General features: G+C 43.6%; 1 protein-coding gene and 1 pseudogene across 1 annotated transcript in view; one reads left to right on the top strand and one right to left on the bottom strand.

The window, feature by feature from the left end:
- Positions 1–6,602, bottom strand: part of ZNF407 (zinc finger protein 407) — a 402,430-nt gene extending 395,828 nt beyond the window's left edge. The window contains exon 1 of the mRNA XM_045527946.1: positions 6,491–6,602. The gene's annotated coding sequence lies outside the window, so the exon portion shown is untranslated. The remainder of the gene's footprint in view (positions 1–6,490) is intronic.
- A 4,451-nt stretch (positions 6,603–11,053) lies between these two features.
- Positions 11,054–11,688, top strand: LOC123621739 (annotated as a pseudogene).
- The last annotated feature ends 4,202 nt before the right edge of the window (positions 11,689–15,890 follow it).

The raw sequence follows: 15,890 nt of genomic DNA, 5'->3' as shown, positions 1-15,890 counted from the left end.
AAACTGTATCTGGACTTTGATGAACTATGCATGAACCATAAATATCTGATGGGGACACCATGCTTCAGGCATCCCTGGAGTACAACTCTAATAAACCGTGTGTCTCTGCCAAGGACCCTAGAAGCTATGCCTACAAACTGTTCAAATACACTGGCTCCCCTATGGGACACAGGGCTTCAAACATAAAGGCTGATCCTATACCTACCAATGTGGGTCTTGTGTCCCTGCACTAGAGGGGTCGCCTAGGAGGAAGACAGCCTCTGCACAGCTGTGCAGACTGCTGCAAGGTCTCCCCGGAGAGAGTATCTGTCACTGCCAGCTTGGCAAGCTGTGGCCCGCATCCGATCCCCTTCACAGTAGGCTGTACAAGTGTAGTCTATGGTAGTCTTGTGAGTGTGAGCTAAACCTAAGACCCTGATGGGCACAGCAGACCAGCAAAGAGGTCAAAGTGCACATGAGGAAGCTTCTGGGAATAGAGAGAATGGCACCCACTACATTGGGAAACAAGCAAGACATAACAAAGAGAAAACCTAGGCAAGGACCCATCTGGAGAACTTCATGCCATGGTTCCCTCCCAGAATCCCAGGGCAGAGTAGCTATGCTGGAACCAAAAGCCTGCACTTTGTGAAGAGGCAGCCTCTCTTCTCTCTTCATCCCCTCTTCCTTGGTGACCAAGTCTACTTCTGTGGTTTTCATTCACACCCACATACCGATGACTCCCAAATGTTTCTCTCTAGCCAACAACTCTGCAGACACCAGACCTGCAAGCCCATGTGGATGCTCCACACATTCATCAACTTCCCCTACAAACTGACTCCTTTTCCTTTGTTCTTTATGGCAGTAAGTAGCTTTACAGCCTACCACTCAAGCCAGAAACCCTCCACATCTATTAATAGGAAAATGGCTAAATGAGCTAACATAGGCATAATATGAAATATTACACAGCACTTACAAAAATCTAGATGTGATAGCATGGGAAGCTCACCAAGACATCTTGTTAAGTCTGCAAGTACTTAACAGTGGTTACCTCTGGGGAAGCAATTGGGATCTGAGAGCATGTTCACTTTATCTCCAGTGCTTGAATGTTTTGAAAACCAAAAAGAAAATGCTTAAGAATAAAGAAAGAAATGGATTCATTGTCTCATAGACATTGATGGTGTCTCGCCGACTACGCAGGGGTACGGAGACCTCCACCTATGCTATGTCCTTCTCAGGTACGGAATTTATGAAAGGCCCCGTTCAGGTACTGACTGCCTGGCCTGCCTTACTCGGGCTTTACTGTCAGAACTGCTTCATGGAAAGAAGATAATGCTATCGTCTGCTTTGTTCACATCAGAAGAATGGGCATTTCTAGGAGACACAAGAAACTGTCCATAGTGATTGTCTCTGGAGAGTAGACCTGGGAGTCTGAAGTATTACTGTACTACTTGCATTTTTTTATTGTGTACATGCATTGGTTTTTCAACTGCAGAGAACTAAATAAATAACAGAAGTAGGAGGACTTCCCTCACCCTGAAAAGTCTCCCTAAACCTTCATCCAAATTAGATCAAATGTCTTTATCATCAACTTTCACAGCACCCATGTTGCAGTGAATGGCACAGGACTCAACACTTCTTTTGAATAAGTGCTAACACATGAATGAGTGCATGAGCCTATCACCGGCTCCCCACTACCCTTGTAATAATGTCTAAATGCCTTCCCTCACATCAGGCCCCTGCTTTCAAAGGCAACACTTTCCAGTGCTCTGCCGGGCTGCCTCAGAGCCCAGCGATCTCCCTGACTCCCTGAATGCCCCACCTCAACACACCTGGGCATCCTCAGCTTCGGTGCAGGACTCCCCTCATCCTGGCCCCTCTCAGACTGAGCCAACCTTGTCCTGGGCTCCACAATGCATTGCAATAATGTGTGTTTCCCAACAAGACTGCAAGTTCTATGAGGGCAACTTGTTTATCTTTTTCATGTTTATCTTATCCTTAAATGGATCATTTATATGGATCACAGATTACATTGGACATGGGAGAAACTAAAAAAAAAAAAAAGTTTCATTGTTGAGTGAATGAATGCTAAAATACTGTGGAAGGCAGTATAGCTTAGTGACTAAATATATAGGGTTCTGAAGTCAGACTGCCTTGGTTGAAATCCTGGCTCTACTATTTAACAGCTGTGTAACCCTGCACAAGCTAACCTAAATTTGAGTTTCCCATAAATAAATAAAATGTAGTACATACCTCAAAGGATCTTGGGGAAATTAAATGAGATTATGTACAGCGCCACCTGGCACAATGTTTATACAAACTAACAACTTGAAAACAGTATCATTATTGTTGTTGTTATTTCCATTGAATTCTGTGTTTCTTTACCTTTTACTGTCCCTAAGTACACAGTACTTAATATTTTAGGAACTTCCAGTTTTCTAGGCTATACTCAAGGAAAACCACACTGTTAAAGGAAGAACATCTGGAAACTATGTGAATAAAAGCAATAAAGCTCAAAAGGAAAAATGAAACTTAAGACAGCACTGGGGGCCATTTCATCTATCTCCACCTTCTCCCCAAAAGGTTCTCCTTCCAGAGCTAAATTTTGGAAGTTCTGGATTTTATTTTATTAAGGAAGGCGTTTAATTCCTTTATACTCCTACACTGCCATCAACTTCTGTCAGCCTCTTACAGGGCTATTTCTGAGTTTTATTCCAGGTAGTTGGAATTGCTAGATAATCAAGTGAGAAGAGAGTTATTACCATCATGATCTGCCTATGTAATTACCATAAGATGTTCTAATCACAGCAAGAGAATACTGATAAGAACAAGTCTTTCCACGATGAAAAAAATTCAGAAGATTTAGATCCCTCACCAGTGATGCAAGAAAGTTAAGACATATGTATGTGTGTATATATGTGCATGCATATATCATAGACATAATTTTTATATACATATACTCGTACTTTCCTTCTGCTCCAAACTGCTCATACTCAATCTAATACCTAAAGCCAATACCTTCTGAATAAAATTCCACAAAATGTACTATTAATAACTCCCCTCTTTGTGTGCAAGACACCATGCCTGAGACCTGTGATGCAAACACGTGAAAGCCAGTGCTGCCATAATCTAGTGAAGGAGGCTGACATACACACACACAAGGAGCAGTGAAAGACTGAGGCTGCAGAGATGCCAATGGTCCACTGCAATTGCAGATTCATCCACACGACCGCCTAGTCAACGTCTCCACTGCTGTGAGCCCACGCTGAAATCATCTCACCCAAGCACTGCTCACCTTCTACTGCTGCCCATCCCACAGGCAGACACCAGGAGCTACCCGATCACCCAGAGCAGATACCCCAGTGTCCACCTTGACTCCTCCATCTCACTTACCTCTCTCACCCCCTCCCTCCCCAAATCCACTCCCTTCTCCTACCTCCCGGGCCACTAAGCTCAGACTACTCTGATGCCTCACCTAGGATAAATGCAACAGCCTCCGAAAGATCCCCCTCCCCAAGTCTTACACAATGCCAATGGGTTTCCACAGTTGCAACCAAATCAGTTAAAACAATAAAAAAGTCTGTGCATGCCACTCTGCTGCCTACATTTCTTCAAAGGGGCCCCGCCAGCCTCATCTTTCATACCTCCTGTCATATTCCATGATCCAGCTATCCTAAACACCTTTTAATTCCTGAAACGTTCCATATTACCTCTTGACTCCTGGGGTTCCTCCACCTGAAACTCTATTCCCCATCCTCTCTTTATCTCTTAGCCCAGTGAGCTCCCATTCATTATCTGCATCATTCCCTCTTGGTATTCCTCCCTAATGCCTCCAAGTCTGGATTAGGTGGTTAAGCTGAACATTTTTGCTTTTAGGGCTACCCACACCCTGAGCCACCTTCTTATTTCGTAGGAATCCTTTGGTGTGTGGGTCTTTGTGAGAGGTAGGTCAGCAAACAGCGACTCCATCTTCCTGCTCCCTGGCAACTAGAGTGAGTGACTTGGCCAATTCCATATTCTCAAGTAGAACTTTAAATGCTAGAAAAATCACAAAGATGCAGGTGCAGTAAGAGATTTTTCAGAGACAGAAGAGAATCAGCAGTCCAACAACAAAGGTGGCAGTTTCTCCAGCGGCAAAATTCTAACCAGACTATGTGATATGCGCTTGGCTGTGGCCTCAACCACCCAGCCTCTTTAGCTTCCTCTCTGTTTTTCTAACCCAGTTCTGCAGCCTTCCCATCAATTCTGAAAGCCATCCACAGACCTCCAATAAATCCTTTCATTTCACTCTTGTGCAATGGCTTGCACAAAACAAGTGTGCAATAAATGTTTCCTGAATGAATTACTTAATTGCACTAAAAATCAGAGCTGGAAACCAAGGAAAAGAAAATTGTCAGTGGGGGAACACACTATCCTAAAACCAATGTCAACTATGGTCAAGGGTGGCACAGTTACCAATTAGAACAATACAACTTAACTTATTATCCTAATACATGAATTTATAAACTACGATTCTTCTCACTACCTGGGATTCAAACTAGCTCCTTAAAGGAGATGAGAGAGAAGAATCAAATTAGGAGAGTCTATTTTATTAAGGCCAGAGATATTTCTACTCTAACAAAATAAAACTAATTAGAATGAATATTGGAGAAAATGTCCCCTCAACCAAGTGCATACTCACTAGTCCTTGGGACCTAATTCAAATACTATATCCTGTAAGCTGTCACCACTCCCTGCCAGACAGTCAGCCATAACTTCCTCTGTGTTCCCATCTCTATTTCAGCACTTAGAAAAAAGTATTATATTTATTTACATGTTCTCCCAGCAAGATCTCAAAATCCTCTGGAAAAGTATGTTACTATCTCCAGCACCTAGAATGGTGTCTGGCACAAAGCAAGAACCAACGTCTTTGAAGTGGAGCCACTTTGCTTTGCTTAAAAGGTACCAGTAGATTTCCTTGTTCCAAAGATCTAGGAAAACAAAATACAAAACACACACAAAAAAGTACCAGTGGAACCCTCTGTCCTATCTTGCAACTTCTCTGTGAAGCTGAACTTATTGCAAAATAAGCTTTAAAGAAAAATGGCACCAGTAGCAACTGTGTCATCAGCAATTATCACGGCTGCCTTACCTGTCACACAAGAAGGCAGCTACTGGAGAGCTCTGCCTAGTGCCAGTAGCAGTCAGTAATTTCCAATAGAGCAAATTGAAAAAGACTGAATAACAAACACTTGAGATCTGAATCCCTACCTTAATTTTGATCAAGTTATTTGCTCTTCGTTTGTTAAAAAGGGATACTAATTCCTACTATATAAGGTTGCTGTACCAAATGAAGTATACCAAGTATGTCAAATGACATATGAGCTCTTCTAATAATGTTCTAATCAACGTACGTTAGTGACCCTCCCTATAGTGTTCCTACTGGACTAACACCTCATCACAAAACATACTGTAACTAGTCCCACCAGGCAGAGACTGTAAAGTTAAATCACTGTTAAAACTATAATTACCTATAAAATAAATTCTACATGTGTCCACGGATGCCAACCCTGACAAGATGTCCTATTCCAGAAGTCCCCGATGAAATAAATGGGCTACTCGAAACCCAAGGCAACCGACAGGGGTCTGCAGCTACTGCCGCCCAGCTCCACCAGCCTGAGCTCCAGAGAGGGGCAGGCACACTAGCTGGCCGGGAAGCGGAGAGCCTCTACTACGCCGCGAACCCGGGGCAGCCAACTGCGCTGTCAGGCAGCCCAGGGTCGCGCAGAGCGGGCCAAAATCAAGAGCCGCTAAGACACTTGCATCGCGGTGCCGTCGGTCACCAAATTTGTGTGGCCGCCCTCCCGCCCGCACCAGCGTCGCTTAACGGAAGGAGGCGCGAGTGGCAGCGGCGCAGTCGGGGCACCCGGGGGAGGGTGACATGAGAGTGGGCGGGCGGCCTCGGAAAGCCACCGCTGACAGCTGGAAACTGCAACCTCGGCAGCTCTGCAGTTGGGAAGCGTTTGTTTTACATTTGGGAGAAACCCGGGCAAGCAAGATCGGCCCCGCTTTCGGTGCAGGGGTGCGTACGGAGGGAGCCGGGGACCGTGTCTGCGCTGACAGGCGGACCCGGCAGGCGACCCCCGAGGCCCCCGCTGGGTCGGCAGCCCCGAGGGTCCACCAGCGCTCCGGCCAGCCGGACGGCGGGGCGCGAGGCGGCGGTGGCGGGACCGGCCTGCCGAGGGAGCGGTGACGGGCAGGGCGCGGGGCAGGAGGAGGGCGGCGAGGCCGCGCGTGCGAGCGAGCGAGCGCGGGCGTGTCGGGGCGTGAGTCTGGGCGGGCGTCGGGCGCGAACGGCGAGCAGGGAGGGGCGGAGGCGGGGGGAGGGGGGAGGAGAAAGAGCGAAAGGCCCTGACGGGGCTCCGGGCGCCGAGCCGCCCGGCTCCGGGCCCTCAAGCCACCGCCCCCAGGCCCAGCGCTGACGCCGGACGGTCCCCGCCTCCAAACCCCCCGCCCCGGCCAGAGAATAACTTACCTGTTTGCCGACGGAATCGCTCCTGCTCGCCCCTCTGACTGACTCCTCCGGCTCACCGTCTTCCCTTTGGGAGGAAGAGGTGGGACTTCCTGTTTCTCCGTTGAGCGACTTCCGGCTGTTCCTAGGGCGACTGGCTGTCGTGGACGGAGCGCCAGACACCAAAACCAAAACAATAAGATCTTGGAACTGGTTTCGTAAAACCATGTCGAGTTCCTTCTTTTTGACCCTAGTGGCTGGCGGCCTCATGTGCCGTCTTATTTTAAACCCTCCAGCTCTTGCCGGAAGTCATTGGGAGGTAAAACAGGAAGTCCCGCCCCTCCACAAAATAAGGAAAACGCAAAGCCGGAGGAGTCGATCTAAATGGGTGGTCGCGTCAGGCTCGAGGGCGGGTGGTGTCTGCTCGGAGGGGCCGCCTGGGATTTCTAGGGGGCCCGGGAGCGGGTTCCTCTCGGGCCGATCCCGCCTCTTTCCTGCGCCCATCCTTCTTCCCCTGCACCCGCTGGGCCACCTTCCATAAAGGATCCCGAGGGCGGCGCCGGAAACACGTTGAAGGCCCGGGGCCCGGGCGGGCGGCCCCGGATCCGGCGTCCGCGGACCGGTGTCTTCTGCCCCAAGTGGCTCTTGTTGTCTCTAGGGCTCCGATTTAAAGAAATGAGATATTTCAGCTGTGCAAGGCGTCTGTGCTACTCCAGGTTATGAGAAAAACGTTTTGAATGACTCCAAAATGGGGTCCTCGATTTGGAGGCCTTAGAGAGCCACGAGCCAAATGCTAATACTAACGAGGAGGTTAAGAGCCTGAGTGTGGCTTGTTGGCCAGCTTGGCAATAAAAGCTGAAACGCCTTGGGTGTTTAAAACGTTCTGTGTGGACCATTTTTTATGAACGTTAACGGCACAGTTACAAGGATTGTTAGGAAGAAAACAGGATATAGCAGTTACAACCCCTTCCGCTCCCTTATGCAGGTACGATCATGAACCTCAAGTTTAGAGGCCTTTCTTCCGAAACTCAGAATCTAGTAGGGAAGACCTGTGTAGACGAATAAATACATCACTGCTTGATTAGTGCTATGTATGACAAAGTCATATATGGAAATGGACCGTGATAGCCGATTTGAGAACAAACTGAAGATACGCCTTGTTAAGGAGTTTTAACTATTGAAGGTTTAGGGAAACAGACTCCGTATGGGATGTTATCAAATTTATATTTGGAAAGATAATTTTTTTAATTGTAAAAAAATTTTTTTAAAGAAAGCTAATTGTAACTAAATGGAATTTTCGCAAATGTCCTGCTGAAGATAGGATTTCTAGACCAAATCATCTCTCAAGGCCAGTTCTAGCGCAATTCAATTTAAATTAGAATGCATTCAGGTGATAATCCCTTACCTTTTAAAATACAGTTTAGAGAGAACTTTTCAGACATTACCTTCCTGAATTCTCATTGTAATCCACATGAATTCTCATATCAGCCACAATAGGGAACTACAATTTAGAAGAGTCAAATAACTTAAAGATCGCACAGCTAGTAAAAGTGGAACTCAACTTCAAACTCCACAGTCAACCTTTTCCACTCTATCATGCTGACTCAGTTTAGTAACAATTAATTAAAAGTTCTAGAGAAGGATGTGGAAAACAACTTCCTCAGGACAGGTGACCAGCCTGTCAATATTATTAACCAACATTTATTGGATGTCTATTATGTAAAAGATAAGTAAAACTAGATTCTGTCTTCAAAGAGTTCACTTGAAATTTACTTAAAATTTATTTGAAAATTTAGTACTTCATGCAATCTTTTAATAGCTATTTCAACAGTTGATCTTGTATGACAAAGTGATAAATTTCTTGATGATAACAATAGCTAACCACAATTCTCCGTATAGATTAGGCATTCTGCTGGTCTTTGGGTAATTCATCTTGCTACCTTTCTTACCTTGGAGATTTACTTAATATATTATCTTCTCTCTTTGAGCAGTGAAGTAAAATCCGGGGTTATTTTTCAGTTCCATTTTGAGTTCTAGGGGGGTTTTGTTTGTTTTGTGTGTTTGGTTTTTCATTTTTGTTTTGTTTTATTTTTTGAGACAGAATTTCTCTCTGTCACCCCGGGTAGAGTGCAGTGGTGTAATAGCTCACTGCAACCTCAAACTCCTGGGCTCAAGCTCCTCCTACCTCAGAGTACTCCCAGAGTGCTAGGATTACAGGTATGAGCCACTGCACCTGGCCCCATTTTGAGTTTTCTAAGTTGAGTTTTGTGAGTATCTTGGGTTTCTAAGACGGGCCCTTTGCATCATGTTGTTGTTACCACCCAACCAAGTCCCTTGCCTACCTCCCAGATAAAGGCCAATATACTAAAACAGCAAAAGTTGCAGCAGAGAAAGAGTTTAATATCACAAGGCACTAGGCAAGGAGATGGGAGTAATTTCTCAAATCCATCTCCCCAAGAATTTGGGGGCAAAGATTTTTAAAGGTGGTTTGGCAAACAAAGGGCTAGGGAACTGGGTCTGCTGATTGGCTGAGGATGAACTCCTAGGGTTGAGAGCAGAAATCCTATTCTTGGCTGAGACAGTTCCTGGGCAGGGGATCACAAGACTTGTTGGATCAGTTCCTATGCATGGCCACTAGTCCCGTTTGTGTCAGTCCCAAATGCAGAGTCTGGAAGATATCTCAAAAACCAGTCTTAGTTTTTAGAATAGTGATGCTACCCATAAAAGCAGTTGGAGAAATCACAAATCTTGCACCTGTCAAGGAGACGTGAAACTTAAGCGGTGAGCAGTTACAGCAGTAGAGAGGTTAGGGAAATCAGACTTTTATCACTATTCTTGCCTTATGTCCTTACATTATTTTAATACAGGTGGTTTCAATGTAATCTTAAGGAAGTCAATTTGACCTCATTTCCAATTGAGAGGTTCCATTGGTCTTATTAAAGACAACTTTCTGATTCTAAGAGTAAAATTCAGAGCAAGTTTTTTCTTCCTCTCTTTCTCTCTCATTGAATGCTTGCCAAGGAAAACATGGACTCCTGGTGAAGGCAGAGAGCTCTAGAGACACCTTGAGCCCCAGGGTCAAGCCTCACTCAAAGTCAACCCCACTTGGGACTTCCACCTACATTAGTCAGAAAAATAAATCATTTTGTAGTTTAAGTAAATTTAAGTCAGGTTTTCTTTTACTTGTATCTTGAAGCAGCCTAAATGATATAGAAGTGTTATTACCAAATCTACCACAGTTGCAGTCTAAGAAAGTTATAAAGTGAAAACTCAGAGCAAAGATTTTCAAACTTCGTAAGTAAAAAAATGTATACTCTATCACATTTGAGAAAATAAAGCAATCAATAGATTTACATCTTTTTCTAGGTATATGTGATTTTCTTCCATGGATAATGAATGGTAAACACTTTTACAATAGCAGACTGAAAATTAAAAGAATGTATAAAAGAAATTAAAATATATCAGCTGTTAAATAAATACTAGGCATTATGCTAGAAACTTTATATACATTATCTCAATTCTTATAACCACTCTAAATAGGGCTTTTGTTTCCATTTTACAGATGAGAAAAATGAGGCTCAAAGACATGTTGTGTTTCTGTCTATATTGGGTAAACTGGGAGACTATTTCCCTCTGTCTGACATCCCAAATTTACACTTACATGCATGCCACTCCTGTTCCAGACCCGTGGCCTGGATGTAATCCCAGCAAAGGTGCTCTCTGCGAAGAGGGAGATGCTTCCCAAATAAGGCACTAGAACTTCACCCTCTCATCATCTTCTCCACCTAGAGGCAACACTTTAGAACACAGAGAATGTCTAGGATTCAAACTATTGAGAAACGTTGATGTAAGTCTGTCTGTCTCATATTAAAGAGGACTCTCGGGGCTTAGAGTTTCATTAGCCTCAATACAAAACCTGCTTTAATGAGGACTATACAAATTGTAGTTTGTCTGATTAGCTAACTAATTTTCTATTTCTGGATAAAATTTACAAAGGTTTCTAAGAGGAAAATTTAGAATGGAGGTATCTAACAGAACTGAGTTAAGTTATTGTAACTTAAAAACACAGAAAGTGGTATGGCCACTTTAACTCTGTGAATGTATCAGTCAGGAAAGGCTAAGTTATGCTGTGTAAACAAACACCCCAAATTTGTTGGTTTATAACAACAAGTTCGTATTCTTAATTCCCACAAGTCCATCACAATATTGCCGGATGCGGCACTGTGTGTCTGCTCTGCCAGACCCAGGCTCATGGAACCCTGGCTATCTGGGTTGGAGGGAAAAAGAAGATAACAGAAGATGTGCTGGTTCTTAATGCTTTGGCCCAGAAGGAAAACACATCTCATCTGTTCACATTTCATCGCACCAAGGCAACTGTCATGGCCACAACTGACTTCAAAGGATGGGAAGTGTGATCCTGGCATGCGTCAGGGGAGAAATGAAAACGTTTGGTGAACAGCATTAGTGACTGTCCCTATAGAAAAAAATACCAGACTGGGAATCAACTAGAGATGATTTTTTGTTTCAGTTTCATCATTTACTACTGTGTTACCTAAACTTTCTGAGCGTCAGTTTCTCATTAGTAAAATGGGAATGATGATGATGATGATGATGGTATCCACTTCAAAGACTTTGTGAATGTTACCAGGATCACTAGTGTGAAAACAATGTTAAAAACCGTAGAAAGTTATACAAATTAGAAATGTGAAGGGAAATCACTGTCTCCAGAGTCAGAGCCGCCACCCAGGCCCCTGAGCCACACCGTCGAGAAGACCTTCAAGCAGCCCCACACTTTCAAGCAAAGAGTAGATGTCCAGATGTCCTACGAATCCCAAGAGCAGCATCCCAGTGATAATAGAACAATACAAGGGTGAGAAGCAGCTTCCTGTCCTGGATAAAACCCAGTTTCTTGTACCTGATCATATCGACATGAGTGAACTCATCAAGATAATTAGAAGTCACTTTCAGTTCAATGCTAATCAAGCTTTCCTCCTACTGGCGAAAGGACTTAACACTGTGAGCATCTCCACACTGCCCCCGAAGGTGTATGCAAGTGAGAAGGATGAAGACGGATTCCTGTACATGGCATATGCCTCCCAGATGTTTGGAATGAATTTGTCATTGTAGGACTAGAAAAATGCATCTATTCTAGAATTTTTTAGGCCCTTACCAAGGGGGAAAAAAGGGATGTTACCAACTGAGATCGATAAATTCATCTAATCACAAATCATCTGACATTCTTGTAACTACTGTGTGATCAGTAAGATTCCTATAAGAAATACTGTTTGTTTTATTTTTAAAAAATACCATGGTAGAGGGAGGGTGAACTATAGCCCACATTACTGGGTGGACACTTTATTTTGGGGATCTTTAAAACAAGTACATTTTTAATGAACTAAGGTGAATAAAGGCACAATTAAAAACTGTCCCAAAAAGTTATCACTACTTTGAAAATGATGATGAAATACAGAATAATTGAAAAGATAACACAAAGCAGGTCTACCAGGAGGCTTTCAGCTGCAGATAATAGAAATGAACCTCTACTGCTTAAATCAATAAAAAGTGTATTGGCTCACAAAAACATGTAGTCCAGGGGAAAAGGGGCCTTCAGAACTGATTGATTCAGGAGCTGAATGTTGGTATCAAGGACCTAGATTTTTTTCATCTCTCTGCTCCTCTCAATGTCAGATTCAAATTCAGACTGGTAGGAAGATGGTTAAAGTGATTCCAGGGATCACATTTGGAGAGAAAAATGTCCCAGTAAGAGAACTCCTTTTTTTTTTTTTTTATGATTTTCCTCTTAAGACAGAACTTCCCAAAAGCCCCCAGCAGGCGTGCCCTCACGTGTCCTGGCCAGAATTGGCTCACATGTGCATCCTAATCTGAGCACTGGGAACAGGAAGAGGATTTCCTGTCGATTCCTGAGGCCCACCAGGACCTTGAGAAGGTGTCAACTTTGCCTAGAGCACTCAGCTGAGTGGGAAAGGGGTGGCTAGAGGAACAAAGTAAGAATGAGGAAAGAAGGGGAGGAATGGGTATTGGTTAGGAAGCCACTGGCTTACGTTATCTCAGCAGAGTATGATTGATTCCATCTTTATAAATTACCTAATTTTAACACATTCAATCAATGAGATAAAAGGAAATGCAGGGACAACGTGACATCTAGCATTTTCTGTGGAGATTTAAGGCGTAATAGTACCCACAAAGGATGCATTGGGACCTCTGTCCTCTCTGGCAGGGGATTTTGTTTTCCTGTAAGTGGACGTTTCCTTGCAAGAGCCTCAACTTCAGAGCAAAGCGGATCCCAACTGGGAACTGCGTTGTATGTACCCCAGAAGCACAAATAAGTCAATTTCTAATTCTTCTTAAAGAAACTGTTTGTAGAATATTCCTCTCCTATTGATGAGAATATAGTTAGAAAATCAAAATATCAGAAATAATATCATATAGGCTGGGCGTGGTGGCTCACGCCTGTAATCCCAGCACTCTGGGAGGCCGAGGCAGGCGAATCCTTTGAGCTCAGGAGTTCGAGGTTAACCTGAGAAAGAGTGAGACCCTGCTAAAAATAGAAAGAAATGATCTGGACAACTAAAACTATATAGAAAAAATTAGGTGGGCATGGTGGTGCATGCCTGTAGTCCCAGCTACTCGGGAGGCTGAGGCAGAAGGATCGCTTGAGCCTAGGAGTTTGAGGTTGCTGTGAGCTAGGCTGACGCCACGGCACTCTAGTCCAGGCAATAGAGTGAGACTCTGTCCACACCCCCCCCCAAAAAAAAGAAAGAAAGAAAGGAAGCAGCTTAAATATCATTCGGTTCCTTTAGCCTTAGCTGAAAGGATTGAATCTGCCTCACACACGCACACACGCACATCTCTGAGATCACCCAGTGATCTAGGCACAGAAAGCAGAATTCCGTGCTCTTTCCCTTTCAGAGCCCCCTCCCCTATTACCTGCTGAAGTATCCCCAAACTCTGCCTTCTGTTTCTGCAAGTGGGGTTTTCCATAAAATTTAGATAGCTTCCTTTATTTGATTATAGTTATTTAAAATTTGAAAAGAGGCATTGGTCATTTTTGGTGGGTAGTCATTTTTGATGACTAATTTACTTTAACTGTCATTTTAAACTTCTAATTTCCTTTAAATTAACATTTTTTGTCATTCCATTCAAATGTCTACTTACAGTAACAGTGATAATGTGCTATGAACACTTCACCACCCACACTAGAATTTTAAATCTAAGTTCTTTTTGAATGCTGTTTTGGTGGATTTCAATGTGGGAGGGGAGATGATTTAAAACTTCAGATTTTCTATTATAGTCAAAGGCATAATTTCTCTGACATCTTTTTTCAGTCTGAATAAGGAATTACACTAGAATAATGTTTTTAAATAAAATTTGTCCACATAATGACCCTTTTTTTTCCATTTCAATTCTACCCAAACTAGAATAGTTTAGAAGCATTTATTTACTTATCATAACTGTTAAGAAATTACAGTCATTACACCTACCGTGGCTTCTCTCCTACATCATTCTGGGGAAAAAAAGGATGCATTGTTTTGTTCCTTCAGAAAATCTTCTATACTCTCGTCTTTGTATTTCATGAATTGATTGAGCCTTTGGACAACTGAGCAAAGTATAGAACATCTCAACCCAACCTCTGCTTCCCAAGAGCTTACTTCCTAAAGAACATTCTTTTTCAACACAGTAAAAAGGAAGATTATCGTTCTTACTTAATGTGTCTATGACATAGAATGTAGATGTTACAGAGTTGGTCTATGGAAGAGCACAGGAACATGTGCTAGCGTTAGGCCTTGGCTTGCGTTTTACTTCTTGTTATAAAAGGCAGTGGTATTACAGATAGTTATGCTACATCCAACCACAGGGGAATTATCACAGAAACAGGTATTTTATTTTGTCTCATTTAATCAAATTATGATTTAATTTGTTAGTCATTACATGTTCAATTAATATTCAAACTTGATTTGAAAAACAACATTAAGGCCAGGCATGGTAGCTCATGCCTGTAATCCCAGCACTCCGGGAGGCTGAGGCGGGAGGATCATTTGAGCTCAGGAGTTCGAGACCAATCTGAGCAAGAGTGAGACCCCGTCTCTACTAAAAATAGAAAGAAATTAGCTGGACAACTAAAAATATATAGAAAAAATTAGCCGGGCATGGTGGCACATGCCTGTAGTCCCAGCTACTTGGGAGGCTGAGGCAGGAGGATTGCTTGAGCCCAGGAGTTTGAGGTTGCTGTAAGCTAGGCTGACACCACCTCACTCTAGCCTGGACAATAGAGCGAGAATCTGTCTCAAAAAAAAAAGAAAAACATTAAAAATAGCAGATAACATTGAATTCATTTAAAACTAGACATTTAAAATAGTATAGTATACTCTCTACTAAAGTAGTGCTTCAAAGTCATTTGGCCTTATCACAAAACAGAGTTGGAGGATTTGTTTTTAGGTGAAAGTAGTTGTCAATAAAAGTAAGAAGCCAGATAAAAGAGCATGTATGTTCCTTTGTGAGTTCTCTTATTCTACTTCTTCTAAGAAATCTGTCGAGCACGTATTACGGAGCAGGCACTGTGCTTAGTGCTTAAAGGGGGTAAATGCTCCTCAGCTTAGTTTGCTGCCACGCTGCATGAATGGCAGGTCAGTGTTACCCAATCTTCTGATTGCTCAAGAAAAATCTTTTTTTGTGTGAGAAATTTGCCAATTTTGGAATGCTGACATCCATTCAAAAGTGTCCAGGACATCGTGAAGGCCACATCCAACATGGGGAAGGGGCCCCAGGCAGGGCTCACAGGCTGCTGGCTCCTGGCCTCCAAATGACGGCATGGCCCCCGAGACTCAGTACTGCCTGGGAGGACAACACATTGACCAGCTACCAGCCATGGACACCTTGGTGTCCTAGCTGCTCTCGAGAACGTGTCCGACTGGGAACAACGTGACGTGAAGAGGATAACGACACAAGTCCAGGAAGCTAGAGAAGGCCTGTGGAGGAGGCTGCACAAATTGCAGCTGCAGAATCAAGAGGAAGATTTTAGCAACCAATACTGAGCACCTATTGTATGCAGCACAGTCTGGATGTGCTGAAGTACACAACACAGTACTTTGTATCCAAAGTACACTTGGATGCCCTGAAGTACAGAGATTAGTTGGGCATGGTCTCTGGTGGCATAGAGCTTACAGTTGGTAGGGGGGCGATAGATGCACAAAATGATGACAGTGCGAGGCAGCATGAGGACAGATCACACAAGTGTTGAAACCTTCATTCATTTGAGTACGTAAATATTTCTGAAGACATAATATGCCTGGAACTTTAGAGACACTATGGCAAACAAAACAGACATGGTTTCTGCCCTCAAGGATTTCACAGTCTAGCAAGAGAGCAGACAGGTTTGTAATTGTACAAATACAGTCACGCATCA

This window comes from Lemur catta, chromosome 16, assembly GCF_020740605.2.
Source record: "Lemur catta isolate mLemCat1 chromosome 16, mLemCat1.pri, whole genome shotgun sequence".
NCBI classification, from domain to species: Eukaryota; Metazoa; Chordata; class Mammalia; order Primates; family Lemuridae; genus Lemur; species Lemur catta.
Note: the sequence above shows the minus strand (reverse complement) of the source record. Positions and strands in the feature narration are given on the sequence as shown.